At 32.2% G+C, this 16865-nt stretch overlaps 1 protein-coding gene across 4 annotated transcripts in view; it reads left to right on the forward strand.

Moving 5' to 3' along the window:
* The window catches only part of LOC127707496 (uncharacterized), a 38373-nt gene extending 35069 nt beyond the window's left edge, over window positions 1-3304 (forward strand). For 3 of the 4 annotated variants that reach the window (XR_007984939.1, XR_007984941.1, XR_007984940.1), the window contains 2 exons: window positions 400-567; window positions 2237-3304. The gene's annotated coding sequence lies outside the window, so the exon portion shown is untranslated. The remainder of the gene's footprint in view (window positions 1-399; window positions 568-2236) is intronic. The other variant, XR_007984942.1, reaches the window with a different exon arrangement.
* The last annotated feature ends 13561 nt before the right edge of the window (window positions 3305-16865 follow it).

Genomic DNA, 16865 nt, shown 5'->3' on the forward strand with positions numbered 1-16865 from the left:
ATTGTTGTAGTATAATTCAAAGTATATTATTGGCTTTGTCTTTCGAATTATTTCACCCTTTATCATAACGTGGAGATCACTATACGGAATGGGTTTACTAATTGTTGAAGGCCGTATGGTGACCTGTAATTTTACACAAATTTATCCTTTGGTCTTTGATGGGTAGTTGTCTCATTGGCAATCATACAACATCTCCATATTTTAATATTGTTTTATATTTAGGATAACTTTATATTAATTCCATAGCATTTTACTTCAGACGAGGATAATAGCTACGTAAACAAAAATAGCCATACTTCTTTACTAAAATAATTACTGCATATTGAGAGTAAAAACTGCAACAATTTAACACATAAAATTTTGACTTATCGTTCATTAATTGCAACATTAAACTTTCAGGATAAGGGAGAGACGATTACCTCAAATAAGCGGAGAAATTCACGATCACCGTCACTGACAGATGAACCAGTTATAAAGAAAATCAAAACTGATTGTGATAAATCTGAGGCTGCTGAAGAGAACAACGAGGAAAATATAACACAACCTGTGAAAAGGAGAAAAGAAGCGGTAAATGTTGACCACACATCAAAACTACTTAATACTCATTACAATTACTGTTGCTTTCATATAATAAAAGTTGTTTTAGATGAGAAACCTACTGTATCCAAATTAAAAATTCAACATAATGATCCATAGTAAATAATAATTTGTATTATATCAAATATGACCAATTGGTTTTTTTTTCTTTCACTATCGGCATCACCAGCACCATATCTTCCTTTTTCATATTTAGATACATGAATAATGTACATCGATGTAAAATAGATAAAAGTAAATGTTTCGTAGCACTTTAAGGGATTACATTCGCTGAACTTTTAATTAGTCAATACTTTTACTCTGAAACTGATGAAGCAGAAAGTGCATTTATTCAATTGCAAGTATTATCAGTATTCTAGTCAGTTTATGTTTAAGAATTTAAAACATGTCAGTAATTTTCCCCACGAAATAATTATGATGTACAGGCGGTCACGATTCATGTTTGATTGCTGAATTTAGACAAGCTTGAGTATAAAACGGTTAAGAAGGATTTTCTGCTTATATTTTCTATCGGGATTAAGTTTCTAGACTTATGTTTCCTGCTTGCAACGAATCTACTGAACCAATGACTCTTAATTATAAAAGTTAAATCATTCATTCGAACGTTTACGGACGCCTTCATGGCATCTCAGCGTCAAAAACAACCACAGCTATGTTCCATTTGCCAAAATTCCGTTTTCATTTCCTCTTGTATGACATAACAAAATGTGAACTTATTAGAGGAGTTATTAGTTTTCATTAGCAATATGACGGGTGCTATATTTGGAGCAAAAACTGTTTAATGTTCCTAAACACTAAATTGTATGTACTCACCCCTAATTTTTATGGGCTTGGTGTTGCTCATTTATAGTTTTATTTGCAGCTTTTTGTGGACCGTTGTTTGTCTTTAAGTAATTCATCTTTTGACCACGGTGTTGAGATCCTTTCTTCAATTTCTATTTTTATTGTCTCGCCTGGTATTTTACTAAAAAAATAATGAATTTTTGTAGTATATAAAATGGCCTTAGGGTGCATTTGTTTCAAATCTTAGCAAATATCAAATCACATGATTATTTATATAAAGATGATCAATCGTAGATATGGAGAGAAGGTGGTTTTGCGCTTCTAATAAAAGAACCAAGTAGACACAATGAGTAAAACAATGAAAATGTTTACAATTTATTTAATTTATGATCATCCTAGCTTGAATTTCGCACCCTCAACGTGTCAGGTGCGCTCGAATCCAATCTTAATTGCTAGGATTGTCAGTTTTCCTGCCCTGGGTCGGTGGTTTTTTCCGGCTTCCTCCAACAATTAAAACTTACCGCCACAAAATAGTCTACAATGCTGAAAATGGCATTAAACACCAACCAATCAATAAATTTTCAATTAAAGATTTAAGTTTTCTTGATCTGATATTAACTCTGTAAAAAAATAAGCAGATGTGTTTACTTCGTGAGGATGATTGCCAATGAGACAACTATCAACAAGAGTTCAAATGACGTGGATGTAAGCAATTATTGTCACCGTACGACCTTCAAACAACGAGAAAATCTCATTTCGTATAGTCAGCTTTAAAATGCCAAGACATAAAAATGTGAAACAATTGAATATTTATAGTTAATTGATTTAATTTGGTATTATTTGTTCTGATTATCAGGTAAAGCTTCCAAAGTTGTACCGATTACTTCATGAGGATGAAGATGTAACCGAGGAATTAACAGCAAGATCACCGGATGCGACGACTGACGTCGCTACCTATGTTGCAACCGGAAGTCAAAAAGGAAGATACTCTAGGTATATTTCAACATGTGCGTCACTTGCGAACGCAGAAAAAATAAGAAATTTAAAGCTTAAAAGTGGACTTTAATGGGGTATGAAGCACATTGCTGAAATCGACGTTGGTAGTTTATCAGATGATGTAGAAATAATTGATTTGCGAACAAAAATGTTGAGAAGAAAATACGAAATAAGTGACATTGAGACAAATGAAAAATTCCACAAATATGCACGAAGTCACCAGGAAGTTTTATTGGTTGGTACAGTACCAAAAGAATGTTGGAAGTTACTAGAATTCGATGGCGATGTTCCATCATCGGATAGTGATTATAATTAATTTGAAACATATAATTTGCGTTGGTATTCATTTCGATAAGGAATAATGTTTAATAATATGAACTTTTATAAAACAAAAATATAACGGATGTGAGCTTCATCTTCATTACAATTCTTCCAAATCAAACTAAAACATTTGAAAGAAAATCCCCTAGAAGATATCTTAAAAAGTGACATGAACTGTAATATTTCTTGTAAGTGCTTAAAGCTGATACAAAAAAAAAATAACTGATCTGTGTTGTCCAGTTTTGATTGTTTGTTGATAATTTGCAAAGAGATTTCTGTGAACATTTGCAAGACCCAGTAATAAAATAAGGACAGTTATTCAATTCGGGTATCCAGTAGTGCAAAGAACGATCCAGGTTTTAATTTTTGATTGAAATTTCAAGGAAACGTAAATAAAACTTATGGCTGCCGAAGATTTACGCAAATTATAATTCCTTTCCCATAAAGTTTTAATTAAATAATATGTATTTATTTCTATTCCCTCTTTCTGTAACATTCCTGTCTATACACACAGGGAAACTATAGATGTTTTACATGTACTTTGGTTATATATAAACAATACCTAATAATGCAAATGTATCTACATTAAATGTCTTACAATTAATAATGATAGTATTTTTTGTATCATCTACTAACATATAATTCATACTGTGATTGTCCTTTTGTTTAGAAACCCATTTGAAATCGTTATTTATAAATTATATATTATCCCTCTTTTCACATATATTTTGATAAAGAACCATTTTTTACTATCAGTTTGACTAAACAGAAAATTTTATGATGTTCGAATCCGGGCTATGTAGCTTTGAAGTATTTTTGCCTGTTGCGGATTTCATCTGGATCATTTCTTTACTTTAATCAAAATCCGGAAAATGGTTTTCTGATTATTAATCAATTAGATTGACTGATTATTGCTAAAAGTTGAATGGCAAATAGTTCATCGGACCAAGAAAGATACTTCATTAATAATAAATCAAAAAGCTATGTCCTGCAAGGTGGGTCGAATGGGAAACCTGAACCGCTACTGGAACGCATGATTATGTTTGATATGCGCAATTTTTGCCTTGTAATAGATCACTCATAATGGACCACGATAAAGAACTCTTGTAACAGTTTCAAGAGTTTATTAACTTACATTGATCGTGACACTCTTCCTGCGCGGGGCAACTTACAACGTGCCGACTAGACGTTGATTCGTTTTCAAACAGTCGAACAGCCAAAGTTTTAGCTCTCATCATGGGTTTTTTTTTACTAATACAGGGCCTCTGCAAATATTTGTTTATATTAAATTAAAATGAAAAGAGATGAATTCATACTTGAAAATGAGTCTGATTGTCCAAGTTGTAAAATGATTCACTTATACTGCATTTGCAAGGTTAAATATTCAAAATTTGAAAAACAAATTTCAATTGGCAAATAGCCAACGGGATAGCTACTATAGGTCCAAATATTTTACCATCCCTCTTGAATTTCATTTTGTCAAATCAAACCAAACTTGTTATTATTTCTGAAACAGATTAATATTAAAGTAAGCTTTACTGGAAAAACAGATTTAACGTATTGGAACAAAAGAAATGCGCATTTTAGTTAAATCCCTTAAAATCAAAATTTTAAAAAGCGGTTGATATTATTTGGCTTAATTATAAAAAAAATCCTGTAGGAAATTTTGAAACGATATGCGATTAACGAATGATATGGACTGGGAACAGATATTCTGAATTGAGCGTTACTCTGTAGGTCGTTTGTTTCTGGTCTTTAACATGAGAGTTAAGTAATCTATTGATTACTAGTGAAAATTTACATTTTCATACTCATGATCTCAGGAAATAAATTTGAATGGAGTAAAACTTTAAATGTAGAGTAAGAAGAATAAAAAACCAATCCTAGATGTCAAGAAGTTGTGGTATGACGGAAACGACAAAAAGTGTACACCACAAAAAAAACAAAGACAGCTATGCATGGAAAATACGACAAAACTCTGAAAACTATCAGCCAGAAGGAATATATAGCACCATAAAGCGGCCTAAAGGAAACGATCCTGTCTCCAACACAGTGCAATCTTTTTCATATTTGAACTGCATATTTTCAGGAGTGATAAGTTATAAAGTGGTTGCCTTATAATAGTGGTTTAATGAAAAAGATTAGATAGTATTAATAAAAATCCTAAAATTAAAGTGACATGAATTACAAAACATTTAACCGCCAAACCATTGCTAAAAATACTGTCCTTTTCATTAACACAGTTAACTCTTCGGATGGTATAAGGTACAGTCAAAACCACAAGTTATTTTGTTTCAAAGATCAGTGTAAAAGTATTTACTTTTCTAATATAATGAGTATGCTTCAATAATTGATAAATTTATTCTTAATTGCTTTGTTTTGTAGAAAATTTTTCCTGCATATCCAGGACTATATACTTTTTTTTCATCCAAACATGACGATTGTCTATCACGGTTAGCGAAAGAAAAGCTTTGCTAGGAAGATGACGTTAGTTGATATTGAGGAGACGAAATGTTGTCTTTCCAAAGTTTCTTGCCACCAAAAAGCTGGAAAAGCTTTGCGACCGTTTCCGATTTATATTATTTAACCGATTTTTGGCTTTCCACAAGTCCTGTATTGAAAAGTGGATCGCAAATCATTAATTATAAATTATAGAAACTTTGAGTAAACTTATATACATCATTGAGACAGTAACACAACGACAAAAGACATCATTTAGAAGTCAATATACATGTAGGATCTTCAAAAATAGGCAGATGTCTATACAAAAACTCGTCAAAGATACCAGGCTTATAATATTGTACGGGAGACGCGCGATTCGTCTACAAAAGACTCTAAGTGACGCTCGAATAAAAATTTTAAAAGGCCAAATAAAGAACGCAGTTGAAGAGCATTTTTGTCCAAAAATTACGAACATTTTTGCCAAATACAGCTAAGGTAATCTATTCCAAGGTAGGAAATCCTTAGTAACATACCAAACTCTTAATCACCCCTGGTCCTAAAATATTTTGAATGAATTTCACAGCTACTACAAAAGGTTTACCACCAACATCAAATTATTTAGATAACAAAAAATCCTTAAGGTATTTCAAAAGTCAACCACTGCCGATGTACCTGACTATGGACAGGCTTATGGACGTGAGGCAGAGTTATGCAAGATTCGGAGGCCAATTAGTAAACGCAAGCTCAAAGTACTCAGAATGTCTTTCTCTAGTTGTTAGTCGTGACCTGAGACAGCTGGATGAATGGTCATTAAAGTGGCTTTTGTCTTTCAATCCTGAAAAAAACAAAGATAATGATTTTCTCAAATAATGAGACACAAGATCTTAATTTTACTTTGAACAATGATAAAATACCAATAATATCTTAATTTTACTTTGAACAATGATAAAATACCAATAATATCTTAATTTTACTTTGAACAATGATAAAATACCAATAATGCGATCTCATAAACATCAAGGGGTTACATTTAGAAGTGACGCAAAATGAAACAATCATATTGAAAATACATTAAATAGTGTCAAAAAGCATCTGAATGTACTGCGAAAACTTAAATATCAACTTAGCTGACCCAATTTGGAAAAATTAAATCTTGTACTTGTTAGACCAATTTTTGAATATGCAACTGAAGTATGGGACAATTGTGGTTAAGGGTATTCAATTAAATTAGAACTTCAACTTGAAGCTGCAAGAATTGTAACAGGTTCTGAGACTGTCCTAAAAGATTTTGGTTGGGAAACTTTAGAAGAATTCAGAAAATGAAGAAAACTACAATTGTTTTATAAAATTCAGAATAATAATGCCCCTGAATATTTATGTAGTCTTGTCCCCCCCCCCCCCCCCTAAAATTCAAAGTAAAACACAATATCCCTTGCGAAATGGACAAGATATCATTTTACCATTTTGCAGGCTGACACTGACTTCCAACTCATTTATCCCCTCATCAATTAAACTTTGGAAAAATCTGAACATGTCTGTTCGAAATGTAGACTCATTATCAAAATTCAAAATAGATTTCAAAAAATAAGAATCAATCTCAACATTATTTATATGGTCCTTGAAAATTGAATATAATCTTAAAAACCCAATTTAGATGTTCGGCGTCTTTCTTAAATTGTGACTTGTTTTGAGCTAACATTATATCTGATCCAACATGTAAATAAGGATTGGATATTGAGGACATGAACCATTTTTTTCTTTGATTGTCCTTTCTATTTAAATAAACGGGCTATTCTGTTTAATAGTCTCAGCTGGCTTCCCCAAGGCTGCAATTTGGAAATAAAACTATTGGTTTGTGGAAAAGAAACTCTTTTCTATGATCAAAATGTGCAAATTGTTTAACAAGTTTTAAATTTTATAAAGAGATCAAAAAGATTCCTCGTAGTATACTATCAACATAGGTAAAACGCACATCATCATCATTATCATCATAATCCTAATCTCTGTCGTTCCTTCTTTATTCCCTTTCCTTTTTTCAGTATAGGTTAATAATATTTATGTTGTTTATATCATATAATGCATGCTCATATTCAATTTGTATTGTTATATATATTTTATTGTGGAAAGTATGTTTTACTTGTGTCTAATCCTTTTTGCTTTGAGCAAATAAAATATGTTTAAACTAAACTAATGTCTTTCTACACTTTAATATCGGTGGTTGGACTTCAGAGTAGATATCATGCAGCAATATCAAAAATCATACAGAAAGACAAGATCGCGTGCAAATTCCCAGAATAAATATGTACAAGGTTTCAGTCACAGAAAGAAAATAAAAACTTTTTTGTCATGCGCTGAACTTATAATTTCCTAATTGGTGTTTGTCCCAAAAATGAAAAAAAACAATGATTGAATAACAACGGTATGTTTTAACCTTTACCATTAAGTTTAAAAACCAAAAGGAAAGATTAAAGGCTAAATTTTTTTTTCATCAAATTTGTTTAAATTTTTCAGGCCGAATTCATAATACCTATCCTCTTGATGTAAAAACCATTAACATATTGCATTGATTGATATCGGAGTGTTTGGAAGTATGAAGCTTGCTTGATTGTTGTTGCTTTAAAACATATAGTTTCAAGGGTAAACACTTTATCTTGCAACCAACTACCTACGAACCCCTCAAAGAGTTGTTGTAAGGGTTCTTGAACATGCAGATAGCGCAACACCCTCCTTCAAGAGGCATCACAATTATTGTTCCCATTCTGATTTGATCTGGCTGCCTATTTATACATCCCGGGCAGTCTTGGTTAGGACATATTCTAATGATGTTTATGCTATTTTTTTTGTTTGTTTATCTCTTATTCAGTATTATCTTAGAACCGTTACATATTGTTCATTTGTGTACTAGATGCAATGATTGTAATACGAGTGGTTACATATAATAAAAGTAAAATAGTTAAAAGTTATATGTCGATCTTTGTACTTTATTTTGTCATGTAACTCATGAAAATGAAACAAATCTACATTTATAGACAACTGTCATACAAGTGGGAGGTTTAGCTAGCTATTTAACTAGGTTAATCCATAATTTTCTTCGAAAAATGTCTGTACCAAGCCAGAAATATGACAATTGTTTTCCAGACGTTCTATTAGTTGATATAGTCTAATTTTACATTTGATTTTTTTCAGTTTTTATGGACATCATCCTTTAATTAACTTTGCAGTTCGTTTGGTTTTGTCTATTTTAGATGTATACATAAAATTGAGAATGGAAATGGGGAATGTGTCAAAGAGACAACAACCCGACCATAGAGCAGACAACAGCCGAAGGCCACCAATGGGTCTTCAATGTAGCGAGAAACTCCCGCACCCGAAGGCGTCCTTCAGCTGGCCCCTAAACAAATATGTATACTAGTTCAGTGATAATGGACGTCATACTAAACTCCAAATTATACACAGGAAACTAAAATTAAAAATGATACAAGACTAACAAAGGCCAGAGGCTCCTGACTTGGGACAGGCGCAAAAATGCGGCGGGGTTAAACATATTTTTTGAGATCTCAACCCTCCCCCTTTAAATGTAGAAAAAACAAACGCACAACAGTACGTACAGTAAAACTCAGTATAAGAGAAGTCCGAGTCCGATGTCAGAATAGGAAACAAAAGAAAATAAACAAAATGACATTAATACATAAATAACAACAGACTACTAGCAGTTACTGACATGCCAGCTCCAGACCTCAATTAAACTGATTTAAAGATTATGTTTTCATCATATGAATATCAGGCACAATGTATGAAAGAAAATCAAGTTTCCAAAACTGTTTTGATAAGGGTAAAAGGTTGCTAAATGATGAGATAGATCAATACATAAACAAAATCTCTGTTATGTGATATTTGTCATGTTTCGGGTTTTAACAAGTAACTGAGCTTAACCATTTATGATGATTTGAAGAGCAGTGGACCATAGAATAAAGGTGTAAATCCTATGGAGGTATTAAATGTATGCAAAGAACTAAATATTCTAAGAACTTTTTGTGTGTGGAAAAAAACGTTTTTTTTTCATCTCGAGAAGCCGTATCACATAGGGTTTTTCAGGGAATGCTTAATTACGGAAAAATTAATCTCACTTCGTACCCCGAAAATTTTACCATATATGTGAAAATGTCTTAGCTTCGAAAGAATCCATCATACATATCCAAATTTACGGTATAGATAGAGGAATTGAGGAAAAAGCTACCATTAGCGTATACCTGAATGTATAGCGCATCTCGAACCAATTTATGAACCTTATTTCAGAAGTTGTCAGACTGGTGATTTATGGATGCATGCATCTTGAACACAAGAGCAAATTATGAAAATGAAGGTTCGTTGTCTTTTATAAATATCTAGTTATCACCGTTGGTTTCAGATTATGTTAAAAAATCAGCAACATTTTTGGTTTTGAAATGTATTACTGGCACGGGACTGGAGCATTTCTTTTAAGCACAATTAGTATCTTTGATTACATGAGATGCTGAAAAGGCACATGGCATTTACTTGAGAAGCCATTAACTACCCTTACTTCTTATGGAAACATTTAATTTTGAGCCTCCTCATGGGGTTTTTGATTATGTGATTACTTGGCCGTTTTTATAGTGATTATTTGATTACCAGACCAAATATTTCATGATTATTTGATTATTTAATAATCTAGGACTGTATTTTTGATTATTTGATTATCTTGTTCAAAAAAATAATTAATGATTATGTGATTATATTGGCAAAAAATTTGTGATTATGTGATTACTTTGACACCCCCATGAGTGGCCTCAATTTTGTTGAAATGTAGTCAACATGACACTTAAAGACATACTAGTATTCATGCCATCATCATTCAAATCTACAGAAATCGCTGATATTGCAAGGGAAATAACACACTTCGTACTAGTTTTTGATACATGTGTTGTACACCAATTATTTGATCATTAATTAGCATCTCGTCACAACAATATAAACAGACAAAAATATTTCAAGAAATGCATGAATTGCTGTGTTTTAAAGAACAGATTCAAATCCCAAGATAGTGTCTGTTCTCAGTGAACTTGGGATGGTTAAAACGTTTAAACACAGTGCTTGAATTATTCAGCTATTAAGGCACTGCTGATTGTTCCCAATATAAAAGGTTCACATGCATGTTGTGAATCCAAAAGGGGGAAGCATCTCTCTTTTGTTTTTGTGATACTTTCAAGAATTTGATTTTTTTCTCTCAGTCATACAGTTTGTATTTAAATGAAATTATAACAAAACATGAATCATTTTTTGTCTTATTACAGTTTCAGACGTTTCATTACATTTTTAACTTTAAAAAGTTCTAAATTACTGGTAAGCATTTTATTTTATCAAGCAAGCTCTTAAATGTATATTTATGGGTCGATACCACTGCTGGTGGACGTTTCGTTCCCGCGGGTATCACCAACCCAGTAGTCAGAACTTCGGTTTTGACATGAATATCAATTATATGGTCATTTTTATAAATTAACTGTTTGCAAAAGTATGAATTATTCGAAATACTAAGAATTTTCTTATCCCAGGTATAGATTACTTTAGCCTTATTTGGCACACCTTTTGGAATTTAGGATTCTAAATGCTTTTCAACTTTATACTTGTTTGGCTTTATTACTATTTTGATCTTAGCGTCACTGATGAGTCTTATGTAGACGAAACGCGCGTCTGGCGTATTAAATTATAAGCCTGGTACCTTTGATAACTATTTACACCACTGGGTCGATGCCAATGCTGGTGGATGTTTCGTCCCCGAGGGTATCACCATTTTTCATGGGCATGCGCTTATACAGATGGACGTGTAAAAGATCTCTCTTGTCAAATGGGAAAATACGATGGATAACTAAAATATAACGGGTCAAAACTGAATACACTAACAACAGAGTGAATCCTGCATGATTTAAACAAAACAATCTACAGACTAATTATTTGTTAACTTTATTGAGACATTCTTTTGTCAACATTCAAGAACAAACAACATGGCTGCCCCCACGGACCAAAACAATGAACTTAATTCTGAACCTATGATTTGTAGTTCACAACCTGCAATCTCTCTTAGCACTCCAGAAACTAAACCATCAATAAACGAAAAGAGCTCTTAAGTCCGGAGCTTCTTCCAGGAACACAAAAACAAACAACACGACAAATAAGGCGTCGAAACTCAGTTGGTGATCTTCGGGATTTAGACAAAAAAGTACCTGAATCCAGGAAAAGTATTTCAGATAAAGTTTTAGAGGCCCTGTCTAGTCCTGATGTAATTAATAAAATTGTACCCATTCTTGCTGAAAAAAATAGGTGAATCTTTTTCCTCAATGATTGAAGAGGAGGTTAAAAAATGTGTTGATCAGCAAGTAAAACCGATAGCTGAATTAGTCGAACATCATGGCAAAAGGCTTGACACTGACAATATACGGATTAGTAGACTGTATTCTTATGTCGAAAAAGTTAACGAGGATGTAAAAAGTAACACCACCATAGTTAATGAACTTGATACAGAAGTTGGCTCTCTCTTCAAAAGAATTGTAGAACTGGAAACCAGATTAGAAAACCAAGAACAATATTCACGCCGAACAAGTTAGCGTTTTCATAACATCCGCGTGCCTTTCGACCAAAATGGTAAAATCCCTCACCCTATTAACACTGATGTTTTGATACTACATGTCTGCAATTCCAAACTAGGCCTGGATCTAACTATTATCGATATTGGGCGTAGTCATGTTATGGGGAATGTAAAAAACGGTAAATCGCAGGTTATTGCAAGATTCTTGTCATATCGCACAAGAAGCAGGGTTTATACCAACAAAAAAGCCTTAAAGGGTGATGCAGATGGCATATTCATATCTGAGAACTTAACACAGTATAGAACTAGTCTTACACAAAAGCTAGCCGACCTCAAGAACAACCATAAAATTTTCGCATACTGGACATCCGATGGTCGCATATTTTCCAAAACAACAGAGAAAAGCACCAAAAAACGTATCACAAACTATGACGACATAACAGCTCTTGAGACAGCCACAGACGGTGACAATCAACAACAATTTCCAGATCCATCCCAAGGTACCACCATCAAGAACAGTGATGAGAACCAAAATAATGGCGCATATTGGAAAAAAAAAAAAAAAAGATATTAAGATAGTGTAAATATGTGTCTATGACAGTTGTTACTTGTTTCTTTAAATATCTCTTATGTACATTAAAATTGCTTCATGTGTTATTAATATTGCTAGCAAATAAATCTGGTATAATTTAATTGTATCAAAAAGTTTAAAACAATTAAAACATCTGAAAAGTTCATAAACTCATGTTACAAGTATAAAATTTACTGCTTTCAAAAATTACAATTGAGTTTATCATAGTTGTAAGAAATCAATTTCAAGTCATGCTATCAGATGTTATATGTATATTTCATACATGTGCAGCTACGGAACACCTCTGCTTATATATTTAAAAGCTTTGACCAAAAATCCAAAATCAAAAGCTACATCAAAAAAGATTTGCTACAGATAATAACAAAGTAGTGAACAGTTGTGATCTACTATGTTTGTGTAACCTGAATGGCAACCTGTCTTATAAATTTTTTTTGTTTGTTGTACTTTAACCTAATGGGTAATTGTATTGAACAATAAGGGTAGCCATAGGGTTATTCAACTCATGTAAATTTAATTTTTCCGGATCAGATAATTTTTGTTACAAAAGAGAACCTTTTACGGAAATTCTACTTACCAATTGTCGTTGTTTATTTCTCGTCGTCTCCTTGTCGCTTCTTCAGAGCCTTGATTCAAATATAAATGTTTTATTCCTTCTATTTGTGTTACACTTCATCCTTATAATTGGAAGCGTTGAACAAAATCCCGGTCCAAAAGAACATGAAAACGTTTTTTCTTGTGAAACTGATAACTCCATATCAATATGCAATATTAACATTCGTAGTTTACGAAATAAGATTGAGTTCATTCAAAATTTTGCAGAAGAGTTTGATATTGTAACAGTCACTGAAACACACTTAGATCCAAATATAAATAACGAAGAATTAATGATAGATTCATTTTCACAAAATATATTCCGTAAAGATCGTAATAATGCCGGAGGAGGCTTACTCATTTATACAAAAGATGATATATCAGTCATCAGAAAAGGTGTACTCGAAAACCACATTGACGAAACTATCTGGGTGGAGATCAGAGGTAAAGATCTAACTTTTTTATTATGTTGTACTTATCGACCGGAATGGTCAGGTGTTGAATATTGGACACGACTAAATCATGCTATTGAACTTGGTTATCAGTTTACAGAAAACATTGTGATTTCTGGAGACTTGAATTCCGATTTATTTTCTTATAATAATAATAAGTTATATGATACGATTCATCAATTTAATTTAAAAAACGTAATTAATAAACCTACAAGAGTAACTGATCACAGTAGTACTTTGCTTGATCCGATCATATTAAGTGATGCTATACAATTTTCTTTTTCTGATGTACTGAATGTACCTGCTGATATCAGTGATCACGATGCCTCTGTTATTTTTTTACAATGTCCAAAGTCCGTAACAAAGTCGTTTAAACGGGAAATATGGTTGTATGAAAAAAAACAGATGTTGATAAGTTTTCAAATATGTTGAATGCAGTTGAATGGAATGAACTCTTTTCCAATGTTGAGGAAGTAGACGAAATGGTCACTATATTCACTGAAAAAATCCTCAACATTGCAAGAGAGAGCATTCCAACCAAAACAGTAACTATACGTGGCAATGACAAACACTGGTTTAACAGTAATATCAGAAAAGCAATTCGAATAAGGGATAGATTACGAAAAAAATCAATTAAATCTAAAAAAAAGAAACGGATATTAATAAATATAAGAAACAAAGGAATAAAGTGAATAATATGAAGAAAGAAGCGAAAGAAAATTTTGAGAAAAACTTAGAAAATATTATACTAGATAACGCTTCCGATTCTAAGACTTATTGGAAAATTATGAAGATGCTGATTAAGCCAAATAGAGGTTCTAGTAACATACCCCCATTAAAAAATATTCTTAATGATGAACGTTTCGAGGAGTTCGCCGATGGAGACGACGAGAAATGCGACATTCTTAATAAGTATTTTTGTTTTATTTCATCGCTAGCAGAAGTTGATGCTCAATTACCCGATTTCGACAAAAAAACTAACAATTTATTGAATGATACAGTGATTAGTACTAGTGAAATTGTTGACATTATAAAAACTATAAATCCTAAAAAAAGCGTCAGGCCCGGATGTCATTAGTCATAAGATGCTTAAAATTTGTCCCGAAAAAATTGCAATTCCATTATGTATAATATTTAATAAATCCTTGCAGCAGTGCAAGTATCCATCCAGCTGGAATATTGCAAATGTTTTAGCCTTATTTAAAAAGGGGGATAGTTCATTACCTTCCAATTATAGACCTATATCACTCATTAGTTGCATAGGCAAAGTCATGGAACGTGTTATATATAAATATGTTTACAACCACTTACAAAGAAATAAGTTAATTTATGAGTATCAATCGGGTTTTCTTCCTAAATGTTCAATGGTTCACCAACTGTTAGAAATATATAATTGCATATTGAACTCACTTGAAAAGAAAGAGATAAGTTGTTTTGTTTTTTGCGATTTCTCCAAAGCCTTTGATAAAGTTTGGCATGATGGTTTATTACATAAAATGAAGGCTTATGGTATAAATGGAAATCTGTTAAAATGGTTTAGAAGCTACCTAAATGATAGAAAACAAAGAGTGGTTATCAAGCAATCTTCTTCAAAACTTTGCAGTATTTCAGCTGGAGTCCCTCAAGGGTCGGTCCTTGGACCATTACTTTTTATAATATATATTAATGATATTGCAGAAAGACTTATTTCTCTGTGCAGACTCTTTATAGATGACACGTCGTTCAGCTGTGCGGATCGTGATGCATTGCAGATAGAAACTGTGATAAACCATGATCTGGAAAAGCTGAACGAATGGTCCAAAAAATGGTTAATGTCTTTTAATCCAGATAAAACAGAAATTATGTTATTTTCTAATGTTGAAATCCCAGAAATGAACTTTATATTCAATGATAAAAATATACCTATTACAAATATTCATAAACATTTAGGGGTTACATTTAGCAATGATGCTAAATGGAATGTCCACGTTGATAATATTATCTTAAGCACATCTAAGCATATAAATATGCTAAGGAAGTTGAAATATAAACTGAGCAGAAAAAATTTAGAAAAACTCTATTTAGTTTTTATAAGACCTTTATTTGAGTATGCCAGTGAAGTTTGGGATAATATTGGGGTAGGTTATATCAATAAACTGGAGCAATACCAGCTCCAAGCTGCTAGAATAGTTACGGGGTTACCTATATTCACAAGCTCAAGGGTTATTTATGAAGAACTTGGATGGGAAACATTAGCTGAAAGAAGAGAGAGAAGAAAAATTCAAATGTTTTATAATATTCAAAAAAAATAATGTTCCAGAATATTTGACAAATTTAATTCCCCCAAAAATCCAAAATATGACGGTCTATCCTCTACGCAATGGAAATGACATCATTATTCCATTCTGCAGACTAGCATTGACTGATTCATTTATTCCATCAACCATACGTCTTTGGAATAATCTTGATGATTCAACTCGTGATGCGGAATCAATAAATAAATTTAAAACTGAACTAAAAAATCTTTACCCTCAGAGTAACATATTTGTACCGAAGCAATATGAGTTTGGAATTCGAAAACTGAATATTATTCTAACCAAACTTCGATGTTTTGCATCATCCTTAAACTATGATCTATATAGGGTCAATATTATTTCTGACCCTTCTTGCCGCTGTGGTGTTAATCGTGAAGATTCCTATCATTTCTTTTTTAAATGTATATTATATTCAGACATACGAAATAAAATGTTTGAAAGTCTGCGCTGGCTTCCAAAAGATTGTAAAATCAACATAGAACTACTAACCTCGGGTAGTTATCTTCTTTCTCTAGAGCAAAACCAAACCATTTTCAAAAATGTCTTCGAGTTTATTAAAAGTTCGGAAAGATTTCTAGATTCTAGATTTGTCTAGATAGCAAACCATGATCGCACACACATCATCATCTAAGTAAAAGTTTTCCTTTTTTTTGGTATTTTTGTTTGTTTAATTTGTATTTTATTTTTTGTTTTTGTTTTCTAAATATTCATTTATTTATTTTTATATATTTATTTTTTCTGTATTATTGTATTCTTTCTGTCTTCACTTTTCTGTCTTTTGACATAAATCCATATATAGATATATTAAATAGATATACCATTCTATACATGCATGCTCATACATATATTTTGTATTATATTGCTATAAATGTTAAATGTTAAATGGAGAAGACTTCATAAGTCTGTTTGACTTGTGTCTTGTCCAATTTGTACTTGAACAAATAAAACATGTTTAAACTAAACTATCACCAGCCCAGTAGTCAGCACTTCGGTGACATGAATATCACTTATATGGTCATTTTTATAAAATAACTGTTTGCAAAAGTATGAATTATTCGAAATACTAAGGATTTTCTTATCCCACGCATAGATTACCTTAGCCGTATTTGGCACAACTTTTTGGAATTTTGGGTCCTCAATGCTCTTCAACTATTTACTTGTTTGGCTTTATTACTATTTTGATCTGACCGTCACTG

Source organism: Mytilus californianus, unplaced genomic scaffold, assembly GCF_021869535.1.
Source record: "Mytilus californianus isolate M0D057914Y unplaced genomic scaffold, xbMytCali1.0.p SCAF_7, whole genome shotgun sequence".
NCBI classification, from domain to species: Eukaryota; Metazoa; Mollusca; class Bivalvia; order Mytilida; family Mytilidae; genus Mytilus; species Mytilus californianus.